General features: G+C 37.7%; 2 protein-coding genes and 1 long non-coding RNA gene across 7 annotated transcripts in view; 2 read left to right on the top strand and 1 right to left on the bottom strand.

The window, feature by feature from the left end:
- The window catches only part of LOC311079881 (uncharacterized protein), a 518,544-nt gene that overhangs the window by 10,734 nt on the left and 483,075 nt on the right, over positions 1-24,735 (bottom strand). The window lies entirely within an intron of this gene.
- Positions 1-24,735, top strand: part of LOC311079578 (uncharacterized protein) — a 447,200-nt gene that overhangs the window by 325,642 nt on the left and 96,823 nt on the right. The gene's annotated exons all lie outside the window — the stretch shown is intronic.
- On the top strand, positions 13,354-24,721 carry LOC311079963. 3 transcript variants are annotated; one of them, XR_014605476.1, is made up of 6 exons: positions 13,355-13,443; positions 20,859-20,923; positions 21,617-22,273; positions 22,391-22,456; positions 23,965-24,025; positions 24,101-24,721. It is a non-coding gene; the product is annotated as an uncharacterized lncRNA (long non-coding RNA). The 3 variants fall into 3 exon arrangements; XR_014605475.1 differs by having other exon boundaries at positions 13,354-13,443; positions 20,859-22,273; XR_014605477.1 differs by lacking the exon at positions 13,355-13,443 and having other exon boundaries at positions 19,546-22,273.

Below are 24,735 nucleotides of genomic sequence, written 5' to 3'. Positions count from 1 at the left end.
ACGCTGGAGTCCTGTGGAAGTCTGTGCAGAAACTGTACACTTTCACAAACAGCACAACGTCTTTTTATCCTCGACAACTTCAACTTTTTCTATCTAGTTTAGCAGTGCTTTTGAAAAGCCTGACGTGATCTGAAAACCTCTCAGTGCTTGACTTCAACATTCTCTCGTTCCCTGTAAGTCAAAAGACCAAAGCGAATGTGAATCGTCATGTCATGACCTCTTTAACACTGAGGATTTTGCCGTGTTTGTTACCAAAGGCCCCTGTGGCACATTGTTGGCTAGCAATGCTTTCTGAACATTGTAATAATATGAGACTGAAACATTGTTTTCTTTGTGACAGACTCGTTAGCAATAATGACATTTAGTTATGATCTTCTTTTATTCGCAGGTTTCCTGCAGTTTGACTAATTCGTTCTCCTCAACCTCATCATCACCATATACTCGTGTGATGGATATTAACATAACACTGTTTGTGATAGAGTTGAATTGTACACATCAGAGCCTATGTGTCCCACATTTCCATGATTCACATCAATTTATGTCCAATTGATTTATTAATTTACCTTTTTACTGTTGAATACATCATTTATAACATCTACCTTTATTTCATTTTTAATTGAAATGCAGTATTGAGAATCTAGTACACAGGTGATACATATCCACATGGTATTGGGGATAGGGTGGGGGTTCGGGGTTGGTGTTGGCGTTTGGTGAAAGGGTGAATGTTATGTTTTTACAAAAGCTCAACATTTTACTTACAGTATATATTTACTATTTACTATATAGTAATTCGCATCAGACAGGAAAAAGAAAGACCTCCCTGTTTGAGAACATTTTTACAACTTCCAATGTATGTATGGTGTTTTAAAAGACAAAAAAAAGGAACACGTGTCCCACATCTGGACACTTTGGCATTGCAGTTTCTTTGTACACCGGCCTCCTCTGTACCATGTGAAAGATTGTCCAGACAGGGGAAGAACTAGCCTGGCTAACGTCAGACCTCTTTCTCATTGAGACGTGGTCTGGGAACCACATGTTCATTTTCTCGTATTTGAGGCGTGGTTTACGAATGCCCAGAGCCGTTTATTGGGCGCTACGAATTTCTATCAAATGCGCCTGTACGTAGCTCATAGCCAATCGTTTCAATTTTACCAGATGACGTATGTAGAGCGTGTCACGGAATAGATGATCATGAGACGAGGATACAGATGCAGAGGAAATTTATTGATGACATGCAGACAGGGAACAAACTCAAAATTCAGAGACTCCAGGAACAAGAAACTCGGACAACGAACCAGCACAAGACTACAAACACAAGGAGGCTAAATAGGGGAACAAACAAAGGAGGGTAACAAGACAGACAGGTGGGACAAATAAATCAATAATCAGATAACAAGATGGGAGGGGCTAGACAATAGACACGAGCACATGGCCCAAAATAACAAAACACCCATGTGCAGCACAAGACAGGACAGGCATGTGACATTACCCCCTCCCTACGGAGCGGCTACCAGACGCTCCATAAGACCAGGGCGGGACGGGAGGGACAGACCAGGGCGGGACGGGAGGGACAGACCAGGGCGGGACAAGGGGAATGGACAGTTCAGAAGGCACACAAAGTTCGGGAGTCCAGGGCGGAGCAGACAGTCCATCTGGCGGCCAGGGCGGAGACGACCGTCCATCGGGCGGCCAGGGCGGAGATGACCGTCCATCGGGCGGCCAGGGCGGAGACGACAGTCCATCTGGCGGCCAGGGCGGAGACGACCCCTCGGGCGGCCAGGGCGGAGACGACCCCTCGGGCGGCCAGGGCGGAGACGACCCCTCGGGCGGCCAAGGAACAGGCACCGGCTCAGGAACAGACACCACCGGCTCAGACACCACCGGTTCAGGAACAGATACCACCGGCCCAGGAACAGACTCCACCGGCTCAGGAACAGACACCACCGGTTCAGGAACAGACACCACCGACCCAGGAACAGACACCACCGGCTCAGGAACAGACACCACCGGCTCAGGAACAGACACCACCGGCTCAGGAACAGACACCACCGGCTCAAGTGTGCGTAGCCCACACACACCACATGGCTGTGGCCATAATGGCCAGTGTCGCGGTCACTGAGGGCTCAGGCGGCGCATCCATGGATTGAACAGTCTCTGGCTGGGCGGACGTGACGTGAACAGTCTCTGGCTGGGCAGACGCGACGTGAACAGTCTCTGGCTGGGCAGACGCGACGTGAACAGTCTCTGGCTGGGCAGACATGACGTGAACAATCTCTGGCTGGGCAGACGTGACGTGAACAGTCTCTGGCTGGGCAGACGTGACGTGAACAGTCTCTGGCTGGGCAGACGTGACGTGAACAATCTCTGGCTGGGCAGATGTGACGTGAACAGTCTCGGGCTGGGCCATCTTGTCCGAAGACACAGGCTCGGCAGACGTGCTGTGTCTCCTCCACGCATGCAGTACCGCTATAGCATAGAAGAGATGCACGGCCCTCCTGGCCATGGCAGGACTGATGATAGGGAGTTCTGGGACCACCGGAACTGGGACCACCAGACTCGGGACCACCGGACTCGGGACCACCGGAACAGGCATGGAGGAAGTCTTCCTTCTCCTCCTCCGTTTCGGGACCACCGGAACTGGAACCACCGGAACTGGGACCACCGGAACTGGGACCACCGGAACTGGGACCACCGGACTCGGGATCACCGGAACTGGGACCACCGGAACTGGGACCACCGGACTCGGGACCACCGGAACAGGCATGGAGGAAGTCTTCCTTCTCCTCCTCCGTTTCGGGACCACCGGAACTGGAACCACCGGAACTGGGACCACCGGAACTGGGACCACCGGACTCGAGATCACCGGAACTGGGACCACCGGACTCAGGACCACCGGACTCGGGACCACCGGAACAGGAACCACCGGAATAGGCATGGAGGAAGTCTTCCTTCTCCTCCTCCGTTTCGGGGCCACCGGAACTGGGACCACCGGAACTGTCACGGAGGGGTTCTTCCCTCTCCTCCGTTTCGGGATCAGCGGTGAAGGCTCTCCTTTCAGCTGACTGTCGTCAGCCGTGGTCCTCTCCTCCTCCAAAGTCCTTTGAGCGCACCTGGCGAAGTATTCCAATAAGGAAATAGAAGATCCTTTCTTCTCTCCCTGAGGAAAAATCTCACTCTGCTGTATCCACATAGTAGGCTGGTTCGTTCTGTCACGGAATAGATGATCATGAGACGAGGATACAGATGCAGAGGAAATTTATTGATGACATGCAGACAGGGAACAAACTCAAAATTCAGAGACTCCAGGAACAAGAAACTCGGACAACGAACCAGCACAAGACTACAAAGACAAGGAGGCTAAATAGGGGAACAAACAAAGGAGGGTAACAAGACAGACAGGTGGGACAAATAAACCAATAATCAGATAACAAGATGGGAGGGGCTAGACAATAGACAAGAGCACATGGCCCAAAATAACAAAACACCCATGTGCAGCACAAGACAGGACAGGCATGTGACAGAGCGACAGAAATTCGACGAGGAAGAAGACGAAATAAACTTGCATTCTAAACTACTTAGAACACTATCTAAGGCTGCATCGAAAGGTAACTTGGCGTCTGATGCCATATTGGATCCATGGATATAAACAAACTGCTTCGGTGTGTGGCATGGACATCATCATCGTCTTGCTGCTCCCTCCCCGTTCTGTGATTGGTTCCCTTTTTGAGGGGAAAATCTGGTCCATGGTATCCAGGCTGCCTAGCAGCGTGAATAAAACCGCGCTGCGCGCAAGGAAGCATGGGGAAACCCAGGCTAGGGAAGAACTGTAAAAGAGGAGAAATAGACCCAATCGCCCAAAACACTGTCGACCAGCTCTTATTTCTCAATAAAAATCACTCCAAACTTCTTTATCACCTTTCTGTCATTCCCACAGTCACACAAGCACTGTCACTGCCAAGTCTCATAAGCAGATTTAATAATTATCACTGTATTAGTCCATTAAGCTATGCCAAGCGTTTTATATGTCCAGCAGGGGAATCCTGAAGTATTGAGGGAAACCCTAATAGCCTACTGCATGTAGCACATCGCCACAATATAAAATTAAGGCAACTAAACAACCAAGAGACATATATGTCAACCTCAAATGTAACATTGGATCTGTACATCCGTATCGGGGGAATAACATTATAATCTTGTTCACGGTAGAGAAAGATGCATGTAGGCTACACAGGAAAGGTAATCGTGAAGGCACTGAATTGAACATAAAACAGCCGTCATAATAATCACAAATACACTTACATTGCTGTAAATGAGTTTTTATGAATGAATGGCTTGCTCTAACTGTTTATTTTGTCAACAACACGCTTTTGCACCCCCTGCTGGTGAGATCGACTAACAGCAGATGGAGAGTATAATCGGCAATCTACTGCTTTTCCTGCAGTTCCTGGATGTCTAATTTGAACCTTCCACTGAATATGTGGAAGTGAATTTGCAAAGCGAAATAAAATGGACCGAAAATTGCCTGTTGAATATTATAGGTTGTATTTTTAAACAGTATGAATATTTTGGAAGTGAAATATGAAAGATGAATATGGATTATTGAATTTTTAATAATGAAAATGTGTTAGAAATGTTTTGAACTGAAATATTCACAGCTTAAATATTCAACCATGCTGAATTTCAGCCCATAAAAATGCAAGCCCTAAGAATACAATGCATTAAAATGCAAGCATGGTTAATGCAATGCATATTTTTATCAAGTAGAGCAATTCAACAGGCTTTTTTGTTTCAAAAACAGTTGGCATTACTTTACTTCCATAATAAGTCCTGACCAGACAGGGCCTGCATCTTGTAAAATGACGTACTTAGTACACAGAATATTTTGTACACATTTTGATAAATGCCGCCATCAAGTCTTGACTGTGAGAGTCTTTAAAGCGTTTCTTTTTATAAGTTTGCCAAAATGTATGATGGCATATTAATTATAAATTCCTGTGGTGAAGGCAGTAAATGAACTTGCTCACTGCAGGCTAGAAGGTGAGAATCAAGATAATTGCCCATCAAGATAATTATCACAGATGAACACAACTTTTATGAACTGCGAAGCCTGAATGCAGCTGCCAGAAGTAAAAAGCTAGTTTTGCTATTAACGAACTACACCAGATCCCACGACTTCAACGTCACCATCACTAAACTTCCAACAACTCTATCAGTTTTTATCTAAAAACATTTTCCCAGAACGTTTGAGTTAGAATAGTTTGTAAGAGCACAATTATAACCATAACAATGCTGTAAAAGCGGACTGAGTTTACCTGTTCAGCGTGATTACGTTTAATCTCCTCGACAGCCTCTGTACAGTCACATTTACCCACATAGCAACATTGTGACGGCCCAGATCCGGCCCACATCTGGCACATGTGGAATGATGATCTGGCCCATATGCAGCATGGAATGACAGACCTTGGGTGGCTCACTCATGTTTGCCAGATCAGCAGTGCCACATGTCAAGAGCAAAGAAATAAACCAGAACTGGATCTTATCTGAGCCAAATTTGTGTATATTAAATATGGAGTCATTTCAGCCTTAATAAGCCTGTTAACATAGCCTGGCAAGCCAGACCTACATCAAGATGTTAGGTCTGGCAACTCACCATAGACACGGCTCAATCCGAGGGGCGGGATAAACGGCTGTCTTTCAGATTCCCTCTGCACGCAAGGACAGCGCTTCAACCAACCAGAGCGTTTTCCCAACAGCGGAGCTAACGTTAGTTGATATTCAACTTTTGCCATATCTGGCCGGCAAAACTACAAACACATCTTCCTTTTTTAAGAATGACTTAAGTGCCGTTCTATGCTCTTTTCTCAAAGAAAAACTTAACTCCAAGTCCTCCAGAGTCGCGGACAAAGCCGATTCGAAAGACTGTTCGCCAGCAGCAGCCATTCTTTGTTTTCAAGTAGCAGGGAATCGTCGCAACTCTGTCGTCATTATGTTAAGCCGCCCCGCCTACTCTATAGGGGTAGACTGTGTACAGTTGAGACATAGGTATGAGACACCTTGAATAACTTGCATTCGCAGCAAGCACAAGTTGTGATTAGTGGGAAATTTGAACAATGGACGCATCTCTGATCCGAAGATATTGGGAAAAGTTTTTTTTCTAAAGTAGGACGTTCACTTCACCATGCACTCTCCACAATGAATAGCTTATTATCCCTATATAACCATTAAACGTAACTTGTATCACCACAAACGTTATTCTCTGCCCTAAAAACTGGCATATTTCATGGTATTGTGTCATGCAAGGTATTTGCAAAATCTAGAGAAATGTGCGAGGTGGCCAGCAGGGGACATTTGAGACACACATGTACCAACTGTACCCCCGATAGAGTTCTATTAGGAAACACACCGTTTAGTTGTTCAGTGTTATGATAACAGGTTAAACGTCGTAATTAGCCAGCATAGGACGCAAATGAAAATAAAAATTTGATATTTGTGATATTTAAACTGTGTATATTATTAATAAATATTGTTTCATATCTTGTTCCTGCTTTATAAATTTTAAACAGTGCAAATTTAAATAAAATTAATGAATATAAATGGATGAATAAACAAAAATGTTGCCAAATTGTTATTTTCTTTATTTTTTATATTTACAATGAATGGTTAGTTACCTTTACATCATTAGAAATGGGTGTCTCAACTGTACCATGCACTGTCTCAACTGTACCACATGGTACAGTTGAGACAAGGTTGAGACAAAAAGCACCTTATTTTTATGAGCTAATTGTGGAAAATATAAACTACTTGTGGGTATTATTGATTGATAATATCCTAGTCTACAAGCTAATGAAATGTCATGTGGAAATTCACTTCTTTTCAGTATTTATTTTTGTGTGAAAAATCAAAACGCAAAAGGTGTCTCAACTGTACTCAGTCTACCCCTACACGATTTGATTGGCCTGACCCAATTTAGGTTTTTACAGCTCCGAAAGTCCAAAATACATTTTGCTGCCGCTAGGGTGGGTCTAGATTTCTAGTTAACAAGCATCACTGAAGGAAAGAAGAGAACAGAAAAAGAGACGAGCAGAAACACAAGAAATACAACTGACTTCAGACACAGCCTTAGATGAAATCCACTGAAGAGAAAAGAAGACATTAAATCTGTGAAAATCTCAACAGAGGAGGATTAAACAACTCCATAAACAGCGGTCCGCTGTGTTTAAAAGTAGGTAAATAGTTACCAAAATTCTAATTTGTAGCATTTTTGTTTGTGTATATTTCTATTAATAACAAATGAATCCCCAAATGTTGTTTAAAACTTTTCTATAATAAAAATTGTGCAAGTGGGAATGCAAAAAAACAAACAAAAAAGAAAAAACATCATTTTTTTATATGGTCTTGCATTTATATGGCACAGTTCCAAACCAGGAAGTGTGAAAATAATCCATTCGAGGAGGAGGAGCTGGATATTTACTCCTCTCACAGTCAGGGGCGGATCTAGAAAAATATTTATGGGGTGGCGAGAGGGGGGCAGGAATTTTTGAGGGGTGGCAACATATGGGAATTTAATCACAGTTAAATTGGCCATAACTTTTAATTCGTTGCTGCCAATAGGGATGGGTATCGTTAACGTTTTAACGGTATTACTACTCTTACCGATACTCCTTATCGATCCGGTACTTTAACAGTATTCTTATCGGTTCTTTTTGTTATATTAAAAAAGGGGGAAAAATTATTTAGAACACAATTAATATTGCTTTATATTTTGAAATGTTAAAGAAATATCTATAGCAAAAGAAAAAGCAATGCTTTAACAAAACAAATAAAACATGTATGTTATGCAGAAGGGTGCAGGCTTTTGTGTTTTATATTCAGAAGACATAGGACACCAAAAACGAAGTACAAACACATGGTCAAACAAAAAAAGTATACAATTAAACAAATATACAAATTATATACCCAGTGCTTTAATTTCAGTAATGTCTACTGACATTACTGTTCAGGAGTAATATGGGCTAAAAAGACATCTAATAAAGTCAGATTTAAAATAACACTGCATAGTTTATCATAGATAGATTAAATCTTATATCATGCACGAGCTGTGACTGATTTTCTCTTTGCCTTTTGTTGTTTGATTCACATTAATGGAGCAATCGTCAGCAGGTTTATTAGACTGCTGCCTCTTTAAGACCAAATGCAGATCTAATCATTATTACGCATCAGGGGCGATTCTAGGATATTCATTTTAGGGGGGCTCAGCCCCCAACGAGGGTATGATTTAAAAAAAAAAAAAAAAAGTTAGTTTATGGTCTAATGTGCATTATTAACTAGTTTCATTCATTCATCCAGTAACATGCATATGGCAGGGTTTTCTAATCACTGAGATACCAAATGCGAGGTATTTAGGGGGGTTCGGGGGCATGCTCCCCCGAGAAAATTTTGATTTCTTTGATCTACATATGTGCATTTTAAGATGTTTTGAAAGCCAAAAAAATTGGATAACAACAGCTTTAAAACCATGTGCGGGCAGCTGTTTATTTTCCACACTTCATCAGCATCACACTCTTTTTCTCTTTTCCCCTCCTAAAGCTGAGCTTTGACTGATATAGGCTTTTCATTTTTGTCTGTCAGTGAAGAAAGTAAACATAGGGTCAACTGATTGGCTGATTTATGAATCATTTTCTCAGACAAAGCTACCAGGAAAGCTAGGTAACTAAGTTTATTAAATTCATTCACAATATGTACACATTCATTATTGATCTAGGCCTAATACATGGCCGTAGACAGGGCTTTATAATCAAAGAGGTCATAAATTTGAGGTTGTTATGGGGTTAAACATTTTTATTTCTCTGATATGTGCATTTCAAGACGTTTGAAGGCCAAAAAAGGATAAGAAATAGATTTAAAACCTGCTCTCTCCTCATCTCCATCACTGTTTTTTTTCTTTCAGTCTCCTGATCTTGCCCTGTCTCTTCCCCTCCTAAAGCTGAACTTTTTTAATTTACTGAAGGCTACAAATTGTATTATATTAATTCTCAACATGTACACATGCATTATTAATCTTGTGCCTATGAAAACGGCGTTGTTAATGTTTCTTGTCCCCTCACAATGACATAATTACACGTTATATAGGCCTTTTCAGCTCAAAATGGCGAAATTAGACAAAAGTTTATTAGTTTTCTAATTATTTTTGTCATTCATTTAACATTTATGACCTAAAAAACTGTCAAATATAAAATGTTTAGTTTAGCTACTTACATCTTCTTAACTCGCACTTGACCGTAAACTAAAGCGTCAGTCGTGCTGCTAAAATTCCATGTAAAATTCGCGCTCAGCAGCTTCTGTGAACATAAAGCCCGCCTACTTTGATTTGATTGGTCATCTCAAATATTCTGACATTGACGAGAAGTGAAAGACCAATGAGGCTCAGATGAACAAACACACACGCGCGCCTCTGTTTCTGACCTGCGCTCTGCTTGGCGCTGCTGCGGACTGAAGATGAAGAATATTATTTAACCTTGTCAAAGACAAAAAAATATATATATATTTTTAGAATAACAACATTTCTTACTCCAAGTTTTAGGGGTGCTGAGCTCCTTTTTAGGGGTGCTGAAGCACCCCTAAAAAGGGGCTAGCCTCGCCCATGTTACGCATCATTTTCTCCCAACTATTAACGCCCATTTAAGACATAAACTGTATTTAAGTGAATAAACTATTTAAGTGAATCTCCAAGACAGGCATTTTTGACATATTTGATCGTTTAGATGTGCACACGAAGCCCAAAATATACGTTGCTTGTCTCGTTGCGGCGTGTTTCGGAGCGCGCGCGTCAATTTTGGTACTTTTAATAGCCTTTTATTATCAAACAGAGGCGTCGTCAGCCGATTTTGCCGGGGCTTCAGCCCCGAATGTTTTGAGTGTAGCCCCGAATGTTTTTTGAAAAGTTGACTGACAAATATGAAACTGGACAATAGCCTATGTAAACCCCCGAAATCATAAGTTGCCTTATTTCATTGTGCTTTGGCTTTGCTGCTGTCTCTGACTAGTGATTGTTGAAATCTGTCTCTGCAGACGCACCACGTGAGTGATTAGATCCTAGAATATCTCCAGGATTTGCGCAACAGCAAACAATCTCACAGCAATAAAAAAAAAAAAAAAAAAAAAAAAAAACGCAGTCAGCACCGCCGCACAGTCCTCTGTCAGACCAGATGTTGTCAGGCTATATGTCAGTAAAACTCAGAAAAACGAACTTTCCTGTCGTATCAGCCGTGTGCTCGCAGCGTGCACTCTTCAATATCACGCGCAAATGCAGCGCGCCCTGTATCACGCAAAAGAAACTACGAGCATGTAACGTTGTGTTCTGTCGTCAATTAATAACCAAAAGGGAGATTAAAGCTGCGTCATTTTTCATTATTAATATTCTAACATTTTATCAATATTGCAAAGTCATCAAAACTGACTCGTGTCATAAAAAAAAAATTTGTGACCAAAAATGTGAAAAATACATCTAGCCTAAATGATCGTTCTTGACATTCTTTTAACTATAAGCAACCCAATTTGTCTAGATCTGTAATATTATTTCCTTTGTATAATGAGCTTGTCTTTGTTTTAAATTATATTGTATTTGTATTGTGAGTGTGAACTGCTGCACAGTCGTGTGATTTAGGCAGCTTGATTAACATTATTACAATGTATTCCTATTTAACACTGATGTTCTTCGCTAATTACAGAAACTAAAAGCAAAATATAAGTATAAATATTTATAAAATAAACAAACAAAAGATTGCACTGGTGTTTGATTGAAATGTAGCCTAACATCTATGCAAAATAATCCTTGAAAGATTTCTCATTTAAGGCCATTCCTGTTTGGAATATGTGATTGTGTATTGTCAACAATAAGCAGAAACGTTCTGCATTTCCATTTTGTACTGTGGATCATTCATTTCAACATTTATCCTCATTCTCATGTTTAAGAATCTGTTATCTGCTTGACAAATAATTTATGCTACTGCCCACTTACATGCTTTTAAAGCTATTGTTATCCATTTTTTTTGGCCTTCAAACACCTTAAAATGCACATATGTAGGGCCAAGAAATCCAAATTTTCTCGGGGGAGCATGCCCCCGAACCCCCCTAACTACCTCACATTTGAATGCGCGTGTCTGTGGGGTAATGTGGGCTGGTGTGGCTGCCCCCTGCATATAGACCTACAATATATAGGCTATTATTCTCTTTATCGAATCATGTTATCTTGTAACCCAGCCCCTGATGTTTCGGGCTCAGCCCCTGTTGTTTTTAAAACCTAGAAACGCCCCTGTTATCAAACACGTCTTGTCTTTACTAAAATCAAAATTAGGCTAATCAAAGGGAAGAGTGCTCTTACAAATCACGAGGGAGCAATTTGACCGCTGATTTTGGCTAACGTAATAGGCTCGCTGTTTTTGCTGATGCTGAATCGTCTTTAGCATACAATACATTCATTACAAATGTAACTTTAAGTTAAACGTGTGTTTAAACTACACCTGGGGAAACTGACTTCACCTTCAGAGGCTCAGGGGCAGCTCAGTCTCTCCAGTCGGGTCAAACTTGCCTCTAAACTCACTGCTAACTGCTTATCAGCCTCTCTTCTCCGAGACACTGCGTACTGCAGACAGATGCACTGTGCAGCCTGCCCTGCTGCCACTGGTGGTGAAATTTCGCGGGGGTCGCTGCCGTGCTGGTGATGGGTGAAACCATTGTGAGGGGGAGGGGATTCTAAATCGGCGATTTCTGTTTGAGAGGAGTTTGGTGCGGGTCTCCTTGGCTTTCAACGTGTAGGCTATGAACATAAAATATACATTAAATAACATTAAAAAATATTATCTGATTTATTAATGGGGTGGCAACAGGGGTGGCAGACTGTATCCCAGGGGTGGCAGCTGCCACCCTTTGCCACCCCGTAGATCCGCCCCTGCTCACAGTGAAACCAGGGGCATGTTCAAGTTCAAAACGGTGCGCAACGTTTTGCTATGGTTTCCGGGTTGAACGTCATGTTTCCTGGAAACGGCGTGCACCGGTGTGCAACGGGGTTTGAGATGCGTTTTCTCTTGTTTGGTGGGTGTGTCAGAACTGCAGTCCAATCAGCAGCAACATAAAGCACGTGGTATTAAAGTGAACTCGCACAATGGGTTCAAGGAAAGTATTAAATTTACAAATGTGTTCGATGCAGCTCGGTATACGCAACAACTGATGATATTAGAAGACATTTTTGTCTAAAGTTTTATTGTAAAAAATATAGGATATCAGCATAATGATGTAGTTGTTTATATGTTTAGCTTCATTGCAAGTGTATTGGTATAAACAATGGTAATTAAGTGCTTTTCCTAAAAATGAGAAAGAAAATACAGGGTATTAAAACAGTATGAACTACAAATAAAGTCAGTATGTGAGGCTAAATAGATGTGTTTTAGTCTGAATTAGGTAAGATGTGTGCTTCCATTTCAGTTTCAGCAATCCCTTCACTCGATTGGGATGTTCTCTTTTGTTCTGGGCGGCAAGTGCAGTAACTGTAACATCAGGCATATTTTGTAGTATTAAACACATATTTATACTGACTTCATCAGGCTCCGAAAATTCTTCACAAAGAACACAAAGAATGGCCTTCTCAGCTGCCATAGTTGCAACTCTTACATCATCAGAACAGTGTGTTCAACGCATCACCGTTTCTGTTTAAAAAACGTTGTGCAACGTTTTGCCAGGGCTGAACGCAGCCCAGAGAATGTCTAATATGGCGAGAAGTTTCACTCTCACTACACTTCCGGTTTCTGAACTGGTTGCAGTTCCACTCTGATTCCATATGAGGGCGCTCACAGGACGAGTGCAGAATGAATGGAGGTCAATGGCGGTATACCCCTCAAAATCCACTTTTCTCAGGATATAATTTTTTGTCTAGTAATTTGAATGTTGTATTCGAAAGGAGATGCAAAGAAATTACACACTGCTGGGTGTTAGATTTTTTAGAGTCACTTATTTGCTTTAAAAAGTCTTTCAAAATGTCAATGACGTCAGAATGATGACGTCATTAGCAAAATGCTAGCGTGTTATGGGCAACAACAACTCAACCTGTAAGAAATCAAAACGACATAAGTACTCGTTCATTCAACTTTCGACCTAAAACCCATGTTGAACTTGCAAAATCTACAATCAGATCTGAGATTTCTCAACGGCAATCGGGTAAAAGAGACAAATTTAGCCGTCTAGCCCCATTGACTCCCATTCATTCTGCACTCATGGCGATCGCCCCCAGTGGAACTCTGGTGGTACTACAACCAAAATTCGCTACAATAGGGCTTAATAGGGAGTGGGCAGGCTCTCCGTAGACGGGCTCTGGTGAAACTGAAAGCAGTCGATGACTGTTAAGACGCCATTTCTGAAGATAGAAAATCAGCAATCGCTTCACATGTGACAGTAAGTTCGTTAAACCTTTCATAGCTGTAATATCGATAGAGTATTTGCGTCTAAACAGACATTATGAGGAACTCAAACTCCAATACATGATAAGTATACAAGTTGAAAGTTACTTTCGTTATCTAGCCCTATTCACGACACGTCAGCTGTAACACTTATAAAATGGCTGAAAATGGTTAAACTTGCACTTACTTTTTTCCTTTAACAGGAGAATATTAATTTAATGTTGAAATATTTGGTTGATTTAAACTATTTAATTATTTTTATAATCTAGATGTGTTCAGTGACGCAGTAAGACTGGGGAAAGGAAGTGTAGTCACAGGATAATCACATAAACGCGTAAAAGTAACATCATATTTGCTGGTGCGGTAAAGTAGGTTTTATGTTGGACAAGACATTCGCCAAGCAAATTAAGGGACTGTCTCAAAACTGCACACACACACACACACACACACACAAATAAGCATTCCAAGGTGCGAAACCACGCAAAGCATACTAATAAAATGTAAAGATGTGAATTAAGTGGACAACCTATTTTTTGTCAAATAGGCCTAGATAGTTTTAAGCTGTGAATGGGATATTCACTATGAATGGGTACATGGTTATTACATTGTACTCCCAAAATTTCATTTTACCTTATAGAAACAGGTGATATCACACCACCTGGGATTTATTCACCAACCCTTGGAACACACCATACATGACTTGGATTTGGAAAATGTCATTTTGTCTATTTTTAATGAATTTTTGAAATACGCAAATCTATATAACTTCCTGGTCATGTGACCTGATGATGTCACACCACCTGGGATTTATTCACCAACCCTTGGAACACACCATACATGACTTGGATTTAGAAAATGTCATTTAGTGTATTTTTAATGAATTTTTGAAATACGCAAATCTATATAACTTCCTGGTCATGTGACCAGATGATGTCACACCACATGAAATGTATTCACCAACCCTTGGAGCACACCATACACGACTTGGATTTAGAAAATGTCATTTCGTCTATTTTTAATGAATTTTTGAAATACGCAAATCTATATAACTTCCTGGTCATGTGACCTGATGATGTCACACCACATGTAATGTATTCACCAACCCTTGGAACACACCATACACGACTTGGATTTAGAAAATGTCATTTTGTCTATTTTTAATGAATTTTTGAAATACGCAAATCTATATAACTTCCTGGTCATGTGACCTGATGATGTCACACCACATGTAATGTATTCACCAACCCTTGGAACACACCATACACGACTTGAATTTGGAAATTGTCATTTCGTCTATTTTTAATGAATTTTTGAAATACGCAAATCTATATAACTTCCTGGTCATGTGACCAGATGATGTCACACCACATGGAATGTATTCACCAACCCTTGGAGCACACCATACACGACTTGGATTTAGAAAATGTCATTTCGTCTATTTTTAATGAATTTTTGAAATACGCAAATCTATATAACTTCCTGGTCATGTGACCAGATGATGTCACACCACATGGAATGTATTCACCAACCCTTGGAACACACCATACACGACTTGGATTTAGAAAATGTCATTTCGTCTATTTTTAATGAATTTTTGAAATACGCAAATCTATATAACTTCCTGGTCATGTGACCTGATGATGTCACACCACATGAAATGTATTCACCAACCCTTGGAGCACACCATACATGACTTGGATTTAGAAAATGTCATTTCGTCTATTTTTAATGAATTTTTGAAATACGCAAATCTATATAACTTCCTGGTCATGTGACCTGATGATGTCACACCACATGTCATGTATTCACCAACCCTTGGAGCACACCATACATGACTTGAATTTGGAAAATGTCATTTCGTCTATTTTAAATGAATTTTTGAAATACGCAAATCTATATAACTTCCTGGTCATGTGACCTGATGATGTCACACCACCTGGGATTTATTCACCAACCCTTGGAGCACACCATACACGACTTGATTTGGAAATTGTCATTTCGTCTATTTTTAATTAATTTTAGAAATACGCAAATCTATATAACTTCCTGGTCATGTGACCTGATGATGTCACACCACCTGGGATTTATTCACCAACCCTTGGAGCACACCATACACGACTTGGATTTGGAAATTGTCATTTCGTCTATTTTTAATGAATTTTTGAAATACGCAAATCTATATAACTTCCTGGTCATGTGACCTGATGATGTCACACCACCTGGGATTTATTCACCAACGCTTGGAGCACACCATACACGACTTGGATTTGGAAATTGTCATTTCGTCTATTTTTAATGAATTTTTGAAATACGCAAATCTATATAACTTCCTGGTCATGTGACCTGATGATGTCACACCACCTGGGATTTATTCACCAACGCTTGGAGCACACCATACACGACTTGGATTTGGAAATTGTCATTTCGTCTAGTTTTAATGAATTTTTGAAATACGCAAATCTATATAACTTCCTGGTCATGTGACCTGATGATGTCACACCACATGAAATGTATTCACCAACCCTTGGAGCACACCATACACGACTTGGATTTAGAAAATGTCATTTCGTCTATTTTTAATGAATTTTTGAAATACGCAAATCTATATAACTTCCTGGTCATGTGACCAGATGATGTCACACCACATGGAATGTATTCACCAACCCTTGGAGCACACCATACACGACTTGGATTTAGAAAATGTCATTTCGTCTATTTTTAATGAATTTTTGAAATACGCAAATCTATATAACTTCCTGGTCATGTGACCAGATGATGTCACACCACATGGAATGTATTCACCAACCCTTGGAACACACCATACACGACTTGGATTTAGAAAATGTCATTTCGTCTATTTTTAATGAATTTTTGAAATACGCAAATCTATATAACTTCCTGGTCATGTGACCTGATGATGTCACACCACATGAAATGTATTCACCAACCCTTGGAGCACACCATACATGACTTGGATTTAGAAAATGTCATTTCGTCTATTTTTAATGAATTTTTGAAATACGCAAATCTATATAACTTCCTGGTCATGTGACCTGATGATGTCACACCACATGTCATGTATTCACCAACCCTTGGAGCACACCATACATGACTTGAATTTGGAAAATGTCATTTCGTCTATTTTAAATGAATTTTTGAAATACGCAAATCTATATAACTTCCTGGTCATGTGACCTGATGATGTCACACCACCTGGGATTTATTCACCAACCCTTGGAGCACACCATACACGACTTGGATTTGGAAATTGTCATTTCGTCTATTTTTAATGAATTTTTGAAATACGCAAATCTATATAATTTCCTGGTCATGTGACCTGATGATGTCACACCACCTGGGATTTATTCACCAACCCTTGGAGCACACCATACACGACTTGATTTGGAAATTGTCATTTCGTCTATTTTTAATTAATTTTAGAAATACGCAAATCTATATAACTTCCTGGTCATGTGACCTGATGATGTCACACCACCTGGGATTTATTCACCAACCCTTGGAGCACACCATACATGACTTGGATTTGGAAATTGTCATTTCGTCTATTTTTAATTAATTTTAGAAATACGCAAATCTATATAACTTCCTGGTCATGTGACCTGACGATGTCACACCACCTGGGATTTATTCACCAACCCTTGGAGCACACCATACACGACTTGATTTGGAAATTGTCATTTCGTCTATTTTTAATTAATTTTAGAAATATGCAAATCTATATAACTTCCTGGTCATGTGACCTGATGATGTCACACCACCTGGGATTTATTCACCAACCCTTGGAGCACACCATACACGACTTGGATTTGGAAATTGTCATTTCGTCTATTTTTAATGAATTTTTGAAATACGCAAATCTATATAACTTCCTGGTCATGTGACCTGATGATGTCACACCACATGTCATGTATTCACCAACCCTTGGAGCACACCATACACGACTTGAATTTGGAAAATGTCATTTCGTCTATTTTAAATGAATTTTTGAAATACGCAAATCTATATAACTTCCTGGTCATGTGACCTGATGATGTCACACCACCTGGGATTTATTCACCAACCCTTGGAGCACACCATACACGACTTGGATTTGGAAATTGTCATTTCGTCTATTTTTAATGAATTTTTGAAATACGCAAATCTATATAACTTCCTGGTCATGTGACCTGATGATGTCACACCACCTGGGATTTATTCACCAACCCTTGGAGCACACCATACACGACTTGGATTTGGAAATTGTCATTTCGTCTATTTTTAATGAATTTTTGAAATACGCAAATCTATATAACTTCCTGGTCATGTGACCTGATGATGTCACACCACCTGGGATTTATTCACCAACCCTTGGAGCACACCATACACTACTTGGATTTGGAAATTGTCATTTCGTCTATTTTTAATGAATTTTTGAAATATGCAAATCTATATAACTTCCTGGTCATGTGACCTGATGATGTCACACCACATGGAATGTATTCACCAACCCTTGGAACATTTTTACAGGTTTTCTTAAGTTTTCTATTTTTTATTTTTCTAATTGATAATAAAAGAGGAATTTGACAAAGCTGTGAAATTAGTCCATTATTAATTTGGTTGATTTCACAAGCAATGACCATTCACATTAAGAAATACATGTTTTGTCATATTTTCATAAAGGAAAAAGAAATTAAGTGCACACAGTTAGCTCATGACATCCCTTTATTGAAGAAAACATACAGAAGTTAAACAATCAAGAGTTTTATTTCATTTTCATCTGTTTCTTTAAATATTAACAAATGTGAACTTATGATCTTGGGATTTTGTAATATCACCTTTATGTAGTATAACAGTGTAATAAGTAGTTACATGTCTTATAACTGTAAAACCAAATGCTATACTACTAAAAGGCACCAGAGTTTTTACTAAAATGCAATTTTGATGTTAATAACATACCAATTACACTTGTACACTCATAAATAGGTTTTACTTGGTACAATAATAATTTCTTCCTCCACAGGGATTAATGCACACTTTGGAATAGTACTGTAAATAAATCAAGGTTAGAAACAAAAACATTTTTTAATGACAATTGGTTTGGGAATTTTGGTTAAGGAATTAATTAAAGATGATGGTATAGTTTTATAGAACTTACAAATATTTAGCCAATATTTAATTGTATGCAATTCCCAGAGAACTGTTGAGGCTTATTGGATTAGAGACACTTGAAGTGCTACTTCCCAATTTAGGCTGAATAATAAACATTTTTTAAGTTATGGATGTAATAATTGCTTATGCTCCATTGTCTAAACAAAATATATTCTTGTTGTTACAAATACATTGAACTTTCTGTTCAAGAAACATGTTTTAGATTGGAGTAAATTATAGATGACACCTCATAGATATTCTATAACGAACAAAGTTAATGAGTTTTCATATAAGATAAATAACATAGGCCTACACTCATTAGACACTTGTATTTTAAAGTTAATGTGGAAGACAATTGTATATTTTGTGCCCATGAGACACTGATACTGAAGCTGATATATTTTATTTTTTTCGAAGAAAGTGATATTAAAATGTTTTACAATTGATATAGATAAATATTTATATGTGATTTCATAACTATTATGGCTTATTACTAGGCCTATAACCAAAGTGGATTGAAAAATAAATATTTTTAAACAATTTAAAATTGGCATTAACATATATTTGGAAAATATTTATAAAAGTGAAACTTTAAAAGCAATACGAACCATGCAACTGTTTAAGATAATTATGTATTTAATGTTTTGAAGAAAAAAAAAACTACATTGCCACTATACATCGTCTTGATGTTTTCTAAAAAAGAGAAGAAAAAGTATTTGATACTGTACATGAAACAAACAAATAAAATAAATAAATATATAAATAGAAGGACATCTCTATTCATATTAGATGTGACGTGATCTATCATTTTGATATCACAATGTTTATTTATAATGCTTCATTCTCTTTCTCTAAAGTAATGACAAAAAATTTTGGTGTTTGTTTTGAAAAAAAAAACAAATATATATATGTATATATATATATATATATATATATATATATATATATAACAACAAAAAGTGTTAATGACAGCCAGCAGTTACAAAATTGTGTCAGGAAAAACAACAACAAAAAACAATCTAATAAGCCTAAAATTAAATTTCACAAAAAAGCTGAGATTTAGTGGAAAAAGGTTGTCTTGGTCAAAGGAGCAACTCAAAATGATGGGCCATGTCACATATTTACCATATAGGCTAACTGTTTACCTGTTGTTTGTCCCTTTTTAGTGAGTCCTGCACAACACACAGAACCAATCCGTTTCAGTACTGCACGGTAGCTGTAGGCCTACACAGAAAATGTTAAACCACCTACAACACCTGTCACATTGAATCTGCAAGAGAGCAAAGTCATGATCTTAAACTTCACTGTTTTATCAAGACCTGTTATGTTATGTTTTTATGTTTCTGGATGAATTAATCGCGAATGAATGCAAGCAGTACTTTTGGGTTTTCAAACCTGTCCTGGAGCCTCCCCAGCCCTGCACATTTTCTATGTCTCCCTTATTTAACACACCCATTTCAGGTCTTGCAGTCTCTACAGGTACCTATACTAAAATCATGTGCAAATGCTACATCCATGCCGCTAAGTGTCACTGATAGGCTAATAACAACAGATGTTATTACTCCCTGGAACACTAGCTGGGCGCCACGCCACGCTATAGGCTGTGTGAACAAAACGATTTTTTTTATGTATGTACTATTTCTTGCACCTGTGCATAATTACCCAGTCAATCATCTGGAAATCATCTTTCTTGTTTAGCAGGTCTCTCAGCCCACAGGTAGAGCAGAATTCCTCGTTTGATTCTAAGATAAAGTGTAAAGTTACTTAATGCATTCATATTTCCTAATTTTGTATAATTAATTCAATGTCATTAAAATGCAATGATAAATTGATTTGAGCAATTAACCTGCTGCAAGTAGAATTTCCTGTGCCATTTCCCTCCTGAGGTTTCCTATATTTTCTGCAGAAGGATTTATTTGAAATCCATCTGGAATGACTGGAAACTCTTTCACAGTTTCCTTTACCATCTTAAAAAATGTTTTTAAAAAAATTATATAGGCTAACATGAAATATTCTAACAAATTATGTTATAAGAAATCTTTAAGGTTGGGTTTCCAGAAGCACTCATAATTGTTAATAAATATAGGCCAATTTATCGACAGAATTTGACAGCAAAACCTTTCAAATGAAGATATCAGGTGTTAAGAATTCAAAATTGCAAATATTTAAAATATTGCTCTGTCTTTTGTTTAATATGATTGTTTATGCTTGAAATTCTGACTATAAGCTCAAGGCCGTTTTTTTTCGATCTTCGTGAATTAGTTGATGCAGCAGTGCTGCACTGCACTCTGGCAGTGAGATTCATCGGAAAGCCGAAAAGTAAGTTGGTAAGTACACATACAAACACATACACACATTTCTCAATTAGGCATACCTTATAGGCTACGTTTTATTCTAACGTTATTTGCAATGTAAAAACTATTTCCCGTTTAACTCTAGTTCCCGCCGAGAGTTGTGATAAAGGCGCTGGTAGGGTTCAACCCATGTGTAAAGTTTGCTTAATTGCCTTTTAAAAAGTTATATTTTTATAGTGATTTGCAAGGTAAACAAGTTAAAAGTGGTAAACACGTTTGAGTAACTAAGTTTCTGTCAGAACATCACATTGCTCAATTTCCAATTTTCCTCCCGCCGCCGCAGCAGCACTAGCAGACATCGACGGTCATCTAAACTAAAGCATCTAAATCCGATTTTTTGGACGACCTACTGACATCTTTTAAAAGTGACTCATATCAGATATGCATTTACACTAGGCACACTTCATAAAGGCGAAGTTTGGCCAGAGTAAACGATAACCTTTTTATCCATTTTTTTTTTATTAATGATATGCGCTAAAATAATGAAATAGGACAAATAATTAAGACTCATTTACCTCTCATATATCAAATATTATATCATATAGGCCTATATTAATTCTCATATATCATTTTGACCCCCATCTACAAAATAGTGGATTACTCAGTAAATATTGGTGACATTTAATATTTTGCATTTCATCACTATTTATGTTTGTTTTTCTACAGAAAAAAAAGAAAAAAAAAAGAGCCCTGGACCTCTGGACACAGAAAGACCCCATTGTATTTATATTATTGATTAGATTTTATTATGCTGTTAACTTAATCATACATTACAAAAGTTCAACTATGTAACCTTAGTAAAGCTGTTATTTGAAACAAAAACTTGTTTTAATGTATTATAAATTGTTTATATAAATAAGCAGAACAGTATATAAATGTAAAAGTTTGAGTTAAGTCTACTTGCCTGTTAATTTATCTGTTCTTAAAAGTTTAAGTTAATTCATGAGAAAGACCACATTAGGTGGTTATATTAAACTGAGGGTTAGTTTCCTCAACTTATGGGTTTACAGTGCGCCACAAATGAGTGGGTACCACACTACAGCAGTACACTTTTAAATCTGTTAATTTTGACACTATGAAAATGCACTGCTTTTATGTGTTAAACAAATGTCAATGGCATCGGGAAACCCAATCATACTTCTAGTAGGCCTATTTATCGTACACAACAATACCTGTAAAACAAATACTCCACAACTGGTAGCATCCTCTTGCACAGTGTGGTTTATGTGACCAGTTTTCCACTCAATATTGACCAGGTCCTCTTTTCCCAGGCGATTGCGACGCATTTTGAAGTACTGTCTGTGTTGGACAATAAGTTGCTAAGTAACCATTTTATTTATATATCCTAAGTATTCCTTTTTATTTTGTTTATATTGTTTAAGTATTACCATTTATATGAAGAAAAATTGCTTACTGAAATTTTTTTTATGCGTTTGTCAGGCCCCTGATGTCAGGTGTAGCACATGCAGGATCCACAACAAAAATTTGTTGTGATGGAAGATGAAGGTACTAACACAACACATTAAACAGCAAAGGCACCATTACTAAAAATATTTTGTGCCGTCATATCCATTACCTATAGATTATTTAGCTAGTCTTGGGACTGCAATGTGCTTTTGGGATTTCAATTTGTAGCTTACTTGCATTTCTTTCATGTTCTTGTTTTCACATGGATATTTTTAAATGGAGTAAAACCAGTTCTGTATTAGTCACATAGTTATAATTTTCACACTTTCTTTTTGATCTGTAGTTTTTTGTTAAATATAAGTTCATAAAAAACAAAAAACATGGCTATAAGCAGTAAAAAGATAAACCACCTAAAAAAAAAAAAAATTGTCATCATTTACTCCCCTTCATGTGTTTCCAAACGGTTTCCTGTATGACTTTCTTCTGCTAAACACAAAAGGAAAATATTGAGTCACTTTGGGTTTTTTTTATTTTTTTATTTTATTCCTCAAAATAGCTTTTTATGCTCCTAAGAAAGTCATTGAAACGACATGAATGATATATATGATGACATAATTATACATTTTTGGTGGACTATCCCTTTATTGCAAGTCTTTTCAAACCTTTTTTGGAGTCTCCATGGTTAAAGAAAAACAATGTTATATTCAACAGTATGACAAATGAACACCACCAAGCGGTGGCTCATTTCAGCTGAAAAACAGTCTATCTTCACTAGTAATTTTCTGTTTGAATCAGGAATTCATGCATACAAATCAGTGTATTTAAAAGTAAATTGCATCACTTACCACAAATTTCCAGTGGATGCGACTTACATTAACAAATGTAATAACCCCATCAAATGCGTCAAAATTAACCTGTACAACATAACAAATATGCATATTTATATCAATATTCAAATACTGTAATTAGATTTAATATTTAAGTATATCTTCACACTCACATCCTTTAAGCCTTGTCGAGCCACTTGTTCTCTTTCGCCATACAAAATTACAGAGGTGGTGTAGTGGTTTAACTGATAAATTTTCCCAGACTTGTCATGTTCGTTAAGGACAGAGCGGATGTAACTTTCCATAACCTGAACAGTTTGACAAAACAACAAAATTGATACTTGCTCTAAAAATTCCTTAGCTGAATTAAAGTCTCTCAAATGTGCTACCCATTTTTCTACATGTAATTTGTGCATCGTTGAATATTGGAAAAGGTTAACGTAAATATTATAAAGTTTACTTAAGAAAGTGCACTTACTTCTCCACATAGTCTGTTGTGGGGTTTCAATGTCAGAAATTCTTTATGTCGTAGTGTCATATCAAATCTGTAATGGACAGCCTTAACACATGCTACGATCTGTTCAGTGGCTTTACATCCCCATAGCCGAGTTACCTATAAATTTATTTTTTAGTAGATTCTTAGATATTATTAACAGATTTTTCTACATTTTGTAACTTCCCTTTTACCTCTTCAGCAACACCAATGCGTGTATAAACAATGTCTGCCTTGTCCGTTGTGTCACTGTGCTCACTTGGTGCCTTTTTTGATTTGTGTTTCAGTTTGTGACCATCACATAATTTTGGCGTTGGGACCTGTGCAAAAGTGTTTTTCAGAGGCAAAGTAAGTACAGAATGAATGTTTATTTTGGAAAATTGTATAGTTATTAATTGTAATATTTTATTTTTAACATTTCAGGAACATATATTCTTGTGGAATGTCCTTTTGCATTTATTATGCCACTGCTTTCAGTTGTTGCATTTGTCAATGTGAACTTTTATTATTTGGTTTGTTTACATGTATTTTAATCTGTTCATGAACTGTTTTTAAGATTTTTTTTTAATACGAATGTTGTAAATATGTATAAGTTAATGTGTATAAATTAAACCTTTTAAAAAATATATTTTTTTTTAATACGAATGTTGTAAATATGTATAAGTTAATGTGTATAAATTAAACCTTTTAAAAAATATATATTTTTTAATACGAATGTTGTAAATATGTAGAAATGAATGTGTATAAATTAAACCTTTTAAAAAATATATTTTTTTAATACGAATGTTGTAAATATGTATAAGTTAATGTGTATAAATTAAACCTTTTAAAAAATATATATTTTTTTAATACGAATGTTGTAAATATGTATAAGTTAATGTGTATAAATTAAACCTTTTAAAAAATATATATTTTTTAATACGAATGTTGTAAATATGTATAAATTAATGTGTATAAATTAAACCTTTTAAAAAATATATTTTTTTAATACGAATGTTGTAAATATGTATAAATGAATGTGTATAAATTAAATCTTGTGAAAGGTAAATTATTTCTCA

This window comes from Abramis brama (assembly GCF_963993115.1).
Source record: "Abramis brama genome assembly, chromosome: 1".
NCBI classification, from domain to species: domain Eukaryota; kingdom Metazoa; phylum Chordata; class Actinopteri; order Cypriniformes; family Leuciscidae; genus Abramis; species Abramis brama.
The sequence above is the reverse complement of the archived record's forward strand: the minus strand, read 5'-3'. Positions and strand labels throughout refer to the sequence as shown.